Source organism: Chelonoidis abingdonii, chromosome 13, assembly GCF_003597395.2.
Source record: "Chelonoidis abingdonii isolate Lonesome George chromosome 13, CheloAbing_2.0, whole genome shotgun sequence".
NCBI lineage: Eukaryota > Metazoa > Chordata > Testudines > Testudinidae > Chelonoidis > Chelonoidis abingdonii.
Genome location: NC_133781.1, coordinates 23,410,453 through 23,422,414, shown reverse-complemented (window position 1 = coordinate 23,422,414; position 11,962 = coordinate 23,410,453). Strand labels below are relative to the sequence as shown.

Genomic DNA, 11,962 nt, shown 5'->3' with positions numbered 1-11,962 from the left:
TGGGGGGGGGGGGGGGGGACAGCAGTGGTCTGGCTTTCTCATAAACCAGCCGCTCCACTTTACAGAATAAATCATTCATTGAATTGCTTAAGCGACATGAAATGTTATCACAATTTTTTATACCGTGCTACCTGAGCGTCACTTCAGCCAAGACCTTCCATTCATTGTTTATAAAGGTAGGTTCGGACCCAGAAGCCACATGCTCTTTAGTCTCCCTCTTTTCCACCATTAGCTCTTACTCATATGAGCAGTCCTACTGGCTCCAGCAGCACTGCTCAAGCCAGGAGTACTGGCACCCATAAGCGTTTTCAGGATCAGACCCATGCATTTATATTTTTCTTCAGTTAATGAGTTCAAGATTTTCTCTAACAAAGACAGCTCGTATTACGTGTAGGGCAGTGCATAATTTGTGCCAGGGCTGAGCTCTGGCACCTCTAGGCTTGGCAGTTCATAGCCACGGCACCTCTGGGCTTGCTGCGTCAGTTATGAAAGTAAAAACATTGCTCGAGCCCTCACACCACTTTCATTACAAATTAAGTACCGATGTAGGCAGGAGGCAAAATGGCTGCCTTTATTAACTGCACCAGCAGCGCTGATCAGGCTTTTGGAAACATCATGTTCACACTAGCCATCCACAAAAGCTTAACATAGGTTCTGGTAGTCAAGCCACATGAATATTACATAATCAGATTTGCATAGCCACTCCCATGCTAACACAGTGCTTCTCAACTGGTGGGTTGCTACCCCTGGGGGCGCTCATGAAAGGTGATGGCGGCAGCAGTTCCCAAGGCACTGAGAATTTGTTTTACAATCTAAGCAAAGGAAACCTCAATTCCCAAATTCCTCCACACCTTTGCCCTTCAAGGTCAATATTTTCTGCCACCCTCTTGAAACACACTTACACAAATCAGTTACAGCGACATCGTTTTTTATTTAAATCAACAATACATTTTTTACACTTACTTTTATAACAAATGTCAAGAGGTCGTGAAAACTGTTCACTGAATAAAAGCCGCCAATCTGAGTGGGATGAGAAACACAAGGTCAAGATTTCAAGAGACCAGTGATTTTGAGTGTCTCCATTTTTGGGTGCTCAACCAAGACACCTTAAAGGGGCCATATTTTTGGCAGGTGCTCAGCACTTTCTGAACATCAGGCCCCTTTAAAGTAACTCACTAGGGGGAGGGATGGTTCAGTGGTTTGCACATTGGCCTACTAAACTCAGTGAGTTCATTCCTTGAGGGGGCCATTTAAGGATCTGGGGCAAAATCAGTGCTTAGTCCTGCTAGTGAAGGCAGGGGCTGGACTCAATGACCTTTCTGGGTCCCTTCCAGCTCTATGAGATAGGTATATCTCCATTTATTATTAAGGTCAGGCACTCAGAAAAAGAAATACCCAAAATCATCAGACACTTTTGAAAATCTTGCCTAGCCTTCCTGCTGACAGGATCAAAGCATGAGTCTCTTGATTACTTAAAGGGGAATTAAAAATTAGTTAATTCCTCAGATTTAGTTTGCTAAACAAAATTCAGACTTTAAAATCTAATAGATGAAAATTTCATTTTTTTTTTAATTCAATGAATTTTTGGGGTAGGGGAAAAGATGATGAGAGGGGCAAGATTAGGGGAGGACAGAGGGGCATGTGAATATATCCCAGCAGTCCTGTGAATTCAAAACACAAAAACAAAGTGTTAGTGCACCAGAACTAGAAAACGAAACTGACTAGAAACAAAAGTGAAAGTGACCTATGCAGCATCGTTCTCTAATGGGAGTATAATGCAGTATTATGTAAAGAAGCAGCACCCATGATGCAAAAGAAGTGAGCTTGCCCAATCCTTCCAGTTATGTTTATCTGAAGTATTATTAGTAAAAGAAACTGCTTTTTTCTTTAAATGTGGAGCCCGGCCTCAGCTGCTGTAAGTCAAGTGAGCTACACTGATTTAAATGGAACTATATTAATTTACAGCAGTTGAGGACCTGGCCACAATTTTTTACTGTAGTTGTTACTCTAGACCTCTGTAACTTTGGAAATATATGTTATACAATTCTGCTAATAGATCCACTATGTGTAATGTATCAGAGGGGTAGCCGTGTTAGTCTGGATCTGTAAAAGCAGCAGAGTCCTGTGGCGCCTTATAGACTAACAGACGTTTTGGAGCATGAGCTTTCGTGGGTGAATACCCATGCATCCGACAAAGTGGGTATTCACCCAAGAAAGCTCATGCTGCAAAACGTCTGTTAGTCTATAAGGTGCCACAGGACTCTCTGCTGCTTATGTGTAATGGTGACACGGTATTCCAGATACCTGCTACTCCTGATGGAAAGATACGTTCAAATACCTTAAACTCACCTTTGCCCCTTCTTCCCCCGGCTGGGGCTGTCAGTGCTACATCTCCTTGCAGGCCCAGCACAGAATCTCACTGTCCTGATCCCAAAACCCCTGTGTTAACCGCTAGACAAAACTTCATTCCCCAATAACAAGCTTGAGCACAGCATCAATCAAATTCTTTCAGGGTGCAACAGATTTTCACTGAGTGCTCAGCTGCAGAAACATGCCTACACAATGTTTAAAGCAGAGCCCCTCGGGATTAATCCATTGATAGGATTAAAATGATTTTGTTCAGAATTTGCTTGAGGTTTCATTTTGCCCAGCGCGTGACACTTGGAGTTCTGGTTTTCAGTCTTCCTTGCTGTCCCTAGTCACCACACAGACCAGGTCTGTGTCCATTCTACCACGCTGTAAACACACAGTACACCTCTACTCCCATATAATGGTGTCCTTGGGAGCCAAGAAATCTTACCGCGTTATATCAAACTTGCTTTGATCTGCTGGAGCACGCAGCCCGCCCCCCCGGAGCACTGCTTTACTGCGTTATATCCGAATTCGTGTTATATCGGGTCACGTTATATTAGAGTAGAGGTGTATTACCAGGCATGTTGTTCACCTATCGTTAGGTTTGCAATAGCGGCTAATAAGGAAGCTTCCCACATTCAACCCACAGAAGGACTCCACAGAACACTGTTCTGTCCTACGTAGTGGGTCTGGAAATCACTTGCTGGAGCTAGCAGGGAGGTGGGCGCTTTCATTCAGTCTGATAGTATCATGCAACACAGCAAAGCTCTTTCATTGCATCTGACCTCCCAACACGAGAGGTGCGGTACCAGGGCTCAGGCCTGGCGCAGCTCCAATGCTAGGAAGAGTACAAGCACTTCCTTTTGCAGAGTCTGTCTGCTCAAAGGTCAGCAGGATGCATAACGAACACATCTACCCTTTTTATAACCTGACAGTCCCATCAGTAGCAAAATGCCAGGGACAAAGGCTCTCCACAGTCTGTCTTAACTGCCCAGTGGGGGAGAAAAATCAGATTCACCATCAATCATTTTTGAGTGGTTTTCTTGGAGAGTAAAAGAGTGTAACACGTAGGGCCTGATCCTGTCCCCCCTACTCATGCTGAGTGGCACTTTTCCAGGCACAGAGTCCTACTGTGTTCAATGTGGGTGAATAGGTAAGTACTAAGGATGTCAGAATTAGGCCCTTAACAAGCATTTTTAAAAGTCTGTTGCATCGTAATTCAGTGTAGCTGCTCATTCATTTGTCTTTCACCAATCCTGCTTAGCTTTCCTGACTTATTAAGAAATTGTATTGCTTATTATTTGTATTGTATAGTGTCAAAGGGCCCCCTCGTGGACCAGCGCTCCACTGTGGAAGGTGAGGTACAAACACATAACTAAAAGATGGTCCCTGCACTAACAGGCTTACAATTGCTGCGGTTCAGGTTTCATAGAAGAAGAGCTCTATGTAAAGGGTTGTGCCAGGAATGTACTTCGGCTCTGTAGGGAAAGTACTGGGATAAGAACCCTAGAGGATTGGCCTGGGGTCAATCAGAGCAGGGGAGCGGGTACAAAGCACACTGTATAGTAGCATTGTAGTAGAGCTTAGAAGACACTAGATTGGTTGGAAGACACTAGATAAGCACAAGTATCATTAGCATTAATACTACAAGGGCTAAAAACTTGCATTCCAGTTGGTGTTGTTTCCCATACATACCCTCAAGAAATATAGCATCCCTCTCTCTATTAACAGGGAACCCTTATGACATAATCCTTGGAAGAAATGTACGTTTCGCTAATCTCTTAATTAAATTTGTAGGTTTTAAATTTTATCTAGTCCCATGTGCAGGACTGCATTTCTCTCTACCTTTCCCATATTAGAAATGCATTGAATACAGCCCAAGGGTCCAATTGTACGGGTCTGCTTGCCGGATCAGAGCCCAAGAGTTTCACCCTACAGGTGAGCTACAAAGAAAACAGCAAATGCCAGGGAGGATCTGGCCAGCTGAGTCTGAACAAACACTGATGAAACTGGACCAGATTAATACAATAATCATAAACCCTGCATATGTGCTGAGTGTTTTCATCTTCCAAATGCTGGGCAAACATTCCATTCCATTTTCCTGCCTATGCAGCTGTGAGTTAGAATGTATTATCCCCATTTTACAGCTGGTGAAACTAAGCAGCAAGTAATTGGCTTGTTAAGGCTACAGAGGAAGTCAGCCTCAGAGATGGAATTAGTACTGAAAATGCCTGGCTCTCAGTCTTATGGCCACCTCATACTTTTGTGCAAAAGCTGACTAATCCAATGTACAGGAATTGCATTCCCTGCCTTTTACACTGAGATTTAAATGACAGTTTCTCTGGTTTGATAATATGGTGTCCTTCCATAACACCTTTTATCCTAAGATTCTAAAGTACTTCGAACACATGAATTCTTCCAACACATATGGGGGAAGATAAACGGCATAATACCCATTTAACCTGTGAGTAACTGGGAAGCACAAAACAATTAGGGACAGATTTTCCAAGAGCTCAGCTCTCCCCAAGGCACCAGAAGAAGTGGCCTTCTCTTTACATGAGGTGGCTCAGGTCTTCTGAAGTTTCTAACCATTTGTGACTTTGTAATCAAGTAAGGCAGTGGCAGAATCCAGACCAGAGACTCCCAGGCCCAGATCCGCAAAGTTATTTAGGCTGCCTGATTTCCATGGATAGAAATGGAAGTTAGGAGCCTAAATACCTTTGAGGACTGAACTTCACTGCTCTACTCTAACCACTGGACAACAGTGCCTTAAAGCAGTGACTCTCAACTTCATCAATCTCAGACCCCCCACCTTAGAATTCTGAGTTGCAAATATGTATGTTACACAAATCTGGTATAACTGCCCTTGCACAAATGTAGATGCAAAGAGTCCAGGGGCCAAATTCAACACTGGTGTAAGTAGGGGCAACTCCAACGAACTCTATGCTGCCCCAAATTTACACAATTTGGCCTCCCAATACCATTTACAGGTGTTACACGTTGCAACAAACTAAAGCGCTTACACAAGGGTAAAAGCAAGAGGACTTCAGTGCTTCGTGCTTACCAAACAATCCTCCACCTTTCATGCAGCACCAAATGTTTCTTTTATTGAAATATTTACACTCACAATTATTAAGCAAAACACACTGCCTCTGGCCTCTTCTCAGATACAGTAGTAAGACAAAAATCATTGCAATAAGTGGCGTAAAGATTTCCTTTCCATACTCTGCCCAAAACAACATACTGCTGTGTATCAGGGAGGGGCCTGAGCTGTAGTTTGGATGAGGAACTGAACTTCTAGCATTTGGGGTGTCTTAGATCCAGGGTTTTAATTCAGACCAATCTCTAGCATACATTAGGTGCTTTTGGGTTATAGTTGTTCATTAGCCATAAGGAGTGTGCTATCAGCGTCTCTTCTCTCTTTATTCAGCCTGGATTTGTGTCCACAGCTAAGGGTGTGATGTGGGGCTCTGCAGTTGCCGCTCACTCAGGCCTGGATGGCACAAAGGGATTGTTCCCGTTAACAGAAAGGAGTCACTGTTTCCCTGCAGCATCTTCAGTGGTACTCTGGGCTGAGAGCAAAGGAACTGGAGAATTGGACATCTAATGTCCTGAAGCTACAGTGAAAATCCCAGACGGTCTATACATGCCCAGTGTTAAATAACCATGCTAGGGTTGCACACTTTCTAATCGCACAAAACTAAACACCTTTGCCCCGCCTCCTGCCCCGCCACTTCCCTGAGACTAGACCCCTACCCCACCCCTTCTTTGAGGCCCTACCCCCACTCACTCCTTCCCCCTCCCTCTGTCACTTGCTTTCCCCTGCCCTCACTCACTCGCTCATTTTCACTGGGCTGGAGCAGGGGGTTGGGGTGTGATAGCTCCAGCTAGGGATGGGGCCAGAAATTAAAGGTTCAGGGTGTGGGAGGGGGCTCCAGGCTGGGGGTTGGGTGGAGGGGGGGAGGTGAAGGCTCCGGCTGGGGGTGCGGGCTCTGAGGTGGCGCCAGGGAAGGAGTTTGGGATGCAGCAGGGGGCTCTGGGCTGGGCCAAGGAGTTCGGAGTGCAGGGGGGTGGCTTGGACGGGTGCAGACCAGGAAGGCATTGATGTGGGAGGGGCTCAGGGCTGGTGGTGGGTCCGAGATCAGCAGCGGGTTGCGATTTGGGCTCTGGGAGGAGTTTGGGGTGGAGGGGCTCAGGGCTGAGGCAGGAGATTGGGGTGTTGGACAGGTGAGGGCTCCAGCTGGGGTGCAGGCTCTGGGGTGGGACTGGGGATGTGAGGTTGGTGTGCAGGAGGGGGCTCTGGGCTGGGGCCGAAGGTGCGGGAAGGGGCTCCAGACGAGGCAGGGATTGGGGTGCAGGAGGTGGTGTGGGTGGCGCTTACCTCAGGCAGCTTCCAGAAGCAGCCAGCTGTCCCTCAGCTTCTAGGGAGGGCAGCCAAGCGCTCTGCATGCTGCCTCCACCCGCAGCTCCAGAGCCAATGGAGCTGCGAAGTCGGCACTTGGGGTGGGGGCAGCGCCTGGCACCCCCCGGCCATCCTCTCCTACGGGCCACAGAGACACGTTGCCACTTCTGGGAGCCGTGTGGAACCAGGTAGGGAGCCTGCCTGCTCGCAACCAACCGGACTTTTAACAGACTGGTCAGCAGTGCGACCAGAGCTGCCAGGATCCCTTTTCGACTGGGTGTTCCAGACTGAACAGGACACGCGGAAACCCTACCACATGCATGTAACTACAATTTGGTCAATTAGAAAAGATTAGTAACTAAGAAAATTGGAGTGGCAACAATGTTGTTTTTACAGTTTATTGTTTTAGTACTCAAGTGGTCTAAGGCTTAATCAATATCTTGAACTACCACCAGGGCAATGGTTCTCCAATTTCAATATCAACCTGCTTCCCCAAAGTATGGTTGACAACCCTCCAGGATTGTCTGGAGTTTCAGGAATGAATGATTAATTTTTAATTAAAGATTATATCATGCGATGAAAGCTCCAGGAATATATCCAACCCAAACTAACAACCCTACCCCAAAACAAAGCAGAAAACTGGCCACCTGCATTTCCACATGCAATGAAACTGGGGTGCCAGCTGTAACCCGGAACAATGCATGACAAATCAAAGAGCCCAGCTGCATTCCCAGTGCAAGGACAACTGTCATTCCACCCCCGTCACACAACCTGTGCATGCAGGAAACCGGCTCCCTAGCTGCAATCCCTCCCCCGTTGCAATGCAGGAAAACGGGCGCCAGTCCCTTTTCTTTCTCGCGTCTCTCTCAGCGCACCACACGCGAGCATGCAGGAAAACGGTTGCCCCCGCTGCATCCCTCCCCTTTGCAACGCTGGAAAGCCGCTCTTCTGCTGCAGTTCTCCCCGCCCTTTGCAATGCAACAGGAAAAGAGGCTGCCGACTGCAGTCCTCCGCGTACAGTCTCGGCTCCGCTTTGATAGCCTAGGCTAGGGCCAGAGATCGCTGCTCGGAGGGCCTACAGAGCGCATGCAACTCCACCCTTGCAGCGCTCCTCCGACGGTGGGTGCGCACCCGGCCCCGCAGTCTGGAAGGCCCGTGCGGAGCGGTGCACGCTCCTTTGTGCGAGGCGCCAAAGAAACCGCTGCGTGCAGTAGCACCTCCCCGGGAGGAGCAGGGGACGTTACGTGGTCCCCTCGGCTCTGCAGCCCGGGCCCCCTTTGTGTCTCTCAATAAACGGAGCGGAGGCTGAAAATAAAAAGAGCTGTACAAGGCGGGGCTAGGCTCCCTTCCCACAGCCCGGGCGCGTATAGTTCCCTTTCAGGCACGGACGGGTTCGAACCCGCGATCTTCGGTTTACGAGACCGACGCCTTACCACTTGGCCACCGCGCCTGACGGCTAGCAGCAGGCTAAAGCAGCCAGTGGAAGGCAGCAGCCGGCGATCCGGGCCTGCGTTCCAGCCGCGTGGCCCACGTTCTATTTGCCCTGGTTGCGTTCCAGCGCGGTGCCCAACGTTCTATTTGCCCTGGTTGCATTCCAGCCGCGTGGCCCAACGGTCTATCGCCGCTGCCGCGCGGAGCACAGCTGCCAAACCCCCCGCAGTTCCAGAGCAGCCACAGATAAACTTCCGGCCTTATGCATGTAAAACAGCCTGTCGGAAGGGAGGGTGGATTGTAATGCAATGCTGCACTCCCGCTCCTTCCATGCAGTCCCCCAAAGCACCAGCAGGACTCATGGGTTTGAGGGAGGTTGCATACACACCCCTTTTCTCTCCTACAACTTCTTCCCCTAGTGAAACTAAAGCAAAAACCAGCACTGCAAAGCGGCCACAGATGAACTTTCAGGTCTCCTGTGTGCAAACGCACACGTCCTCCTGCGATTGCCATCCCGGCACCTCAAATCCTTCCAATGGACCTCAAAACCCTAGTAGCTATAAAACTGCGAGAAGCAGTCCCGGCCTCAATGCACCTCGGAATTCATCAAACCAATTCTTCCCTGCTGTGCTTATTTGCCTCTCCAGACCCGAAATCCCACCAGAAGTGGGATTTTCCCACCAAAGTTGCAATGCCCCATGGACAACTTTCAGGTGATATGAAGTCTCCCCTGTCTGTAGGGACGAATGCACCGTCCTATTCTCCGTCTGCAGCCCTCGCCAATGAGAAAAGAGCACCGGCTGCAGCAAAGTAGCCCCGTTTCCACGTTCGTGCAAGTAGCACTCTGCTCCTCCAAGATAAGCGGTTGCAACCAGGTAAATTAGGCTGCACGCTTCCGAGGCATCCATTGCCCTCGTCCCCGAGAGGAGATTTCAAGGTGGCATGTTATATGGATGCCCCTTCCCCACCAGGATGTAGAAGTTCACTTCTCCCTCTTCCCAAGTAAGGAGTTGCCAAGCAGTGACAAACTTCCACGACTCATGTAATGCAGCATGCAATTTAGGCCTCTTTCTAGAACGAGCTTTCACCCTCAGATAAGTAACCAAGACAGGCCACCCCATCTAAACAAAACACGGGAAGGGGCAGATACCCCATCACAGCTTGGCTCCAAGGACATCGGCTGTCTCAGAGCAGAGCTATCCTTACCCAACCACCGTTGCCTTTTGCAGGGACTGCGTTTAAATCTGGGCATCTAAACAAAACACGGGAAGGGGCAGATAGCCCCATCACAGCTTGGCTCCAAGGACATCGGCTGTCCTCAGAGCAGAGCTATCCTTACCCAACCACCGTTGCCTTTTGCAGGGACTGCGTTTAAATCTGGGCACTAGAGTAACAAATGCCTTAATGAGGTCAGCTAGATTTGAACCTGCAACCTCACAGTACAACACTTCTTAACCCACAACCAATCCCCTAAGCCACAGAGCGCTTTGTACAAATCATTCACTCTGTTTCTATAGTGATGCACACGTTGGCGTAGCAGCAGTAGCCACACCACAAATCTGGCTCAAACGCCGGGCTGTTTCCCCAGCTACCAATCTGGGACCTTTCACGAGTCTTAAACGCACGTACAGCAAAGTGTTCCATGTCGCACACTTCGTATTACTAGCACTGGTCCAGTCTAAACGTGAAATGCCCCAAGAAAGTGGGTTTCCCTCACCTGCTTTGGGAGAACATTCTGCAGTCTAACATGTCAGCTCAGGACCTGTTTCCTGACAGCCTGAATGTTCATGTTCCTAGTTTGATCATATTATTATTCATTATATAATCAAATACAATAAACTCGTAACAACATTAATATTAACTACCAGTTTAGGAATGTTTTCTCCTTTATGTTTACATCCACTAAATCTCCAGTCTTCTGGCTAACGTGGGGTCAGACCCCACAAAGCAACTCAGTTGCAATTTCACCCCATATCTTGTTTTTAGGAGAGAATTTGAACTGTGTAGTTTTGATACATAATGTAACTTTGCACTGACATAACATTTTTGGCTTCCAGTTTTTAAACTGACATACCTTACTTTGCTTTTAGTGGCTGATGTCTTCCTCCCGAAAACAGTATAATTTAAGTGGAATACTTATATTATTGAATCTAGCTAGCTTTCTATAATGTATCTGTCAGTTTGCATCCATGCATCTGTTTGGTTTTATCTGATTCATGGCATCCTAAAAAAAGTACACGTATTCTGTTATCCTGACACTCCTGCCACCCCCCTTTGGATAATTAAGTAAAGACCACGATTTTGTTTTAGGACTTCAGCCCAACAAATAGCTGGCTTGGAAAGTGAACAGTTGCTTTGCTAAGTGCAAAAATTTGCTTTTCAAATTAAAGAAACATCAGAAATCACCTCCCAAGCAACCAACTGTACTTGCATTAGGTGTTCTTGTTTATCTAGCTACAGATGGGTATGTAAGGAGTAACTAATATACTGTCCACCAATTATAACCAAACTTGTAAGGAATAGGGCAGAAATACACAGTTTAGCACTATTACAAGAGTTCAAAACTTTTCCAGAAAGCTAACAGACTCCAGAAGATTTACACATTACAGTCAGGATGACTTTTATTCAGTAGTATTTTCTTTGTATGATTAATCGCCCTTCACATAATGCTGTGTGTCACATACCCAAGGAGGTCTGCATCTGTTCAACGAGCAGTGTCACCCACCCAAACGAGCATGTAGAGGCAGAAGTGCATCCTGCGGTGAATATATTAGAGGACTCTCGACAAGTTGCAATTGGAAGATCAGCCTCAAGATGTTTGCAAACAGATGAGTGACCAGGATGAATCCTGCAGAAGCAGCAGCTCTGGGCCTAGCTGCAGACTTGGGGAAGTGATCGCCTGGCAGAGAACAAGCTGAATGCTCCTATTTCCCAGAGCTGGCTGGGTTGCCTGGGAATACTGCCATGATACCTAGGAGATATCAACCCCCCACCCCCACCCCCAATATCTCTCACCCTCTGAATCTTCAAATTAATACAGCAACACAAATACAAATCAACCTCTTCAGTATACTGCACCATATCACCATGTGCTTGTAATAAGTAGCTCTCATATCAAGAAAGGTCAAAACCTGCTCAGTGGCAAATGAGCATTGTGTGCAGTAAAGGGGCAGAGTCCCTGCTCCCCTGCATGACTGTAGCTGGATTATAGGCACTACATACAGAGAGAGACTGTGTGGTCCAGGCTACAGTTATTTGCCTGCGTTGGTTTTCTCTGACGCATCTGGCACAAGCTTTTGCTGGAGGCAGCAGTGTTTTAACAAGGTGATTGCTACATCCCAATACCAGATTTCAAATTCTCTGCCCCTCTTTCCCCTCCTTTGTTCAAACTCCCCCACTTCTTTTCCCGCTAGGGGTTTTTAAAAATGTACTACAAAGACCTATAGCACCATCTGCTGGAATAATATTGAACTGCATATTAAAGTTTGATCTATTTTGTCTAACTTTTCCACCAGTGCTTCTGGAGCTCAGTTGCCTGCCTTCGTGACAGCCTTCCTATTTCAGGAGGTGTGGGAGTAAGGCCATGAATTTTAAGGGTAAATATTTAATGCCTGCATTTAAAAAACTTTTTGTGCATAAGGAAAGAAAACTGACCCGTTGGCTCTGAGACTGAATAGCACATTTCTCTGTCACAATTAACTATGTTGAGCCCTTTAAAATGGCTCATGCTTTGTTTGTAATGTGCTGATAGATCTTATCTACAAAAGTGTCATGTGG

General features: G+C 47.2%; 1 non-coding gene across 1 annotated transcript; it reads right to left on the bottom strand.

Annotated features, from left to right (window-relative positions):
* Window positions 1-8,133: 8,133 nt before the first annotated feature.
* TRNAT-CGU (transfer RNA threonine (anticodon CGU)) lies at window positions 8,134-8,204 on the bottom strand. Its single transcript has one exon. It is a non-coding gene; the product is annotated as a tRNA-Thr (tRNA).
* Between the last annotated feature and the right edge of the window lie 3,758 nt (window positions 8,205-11,962).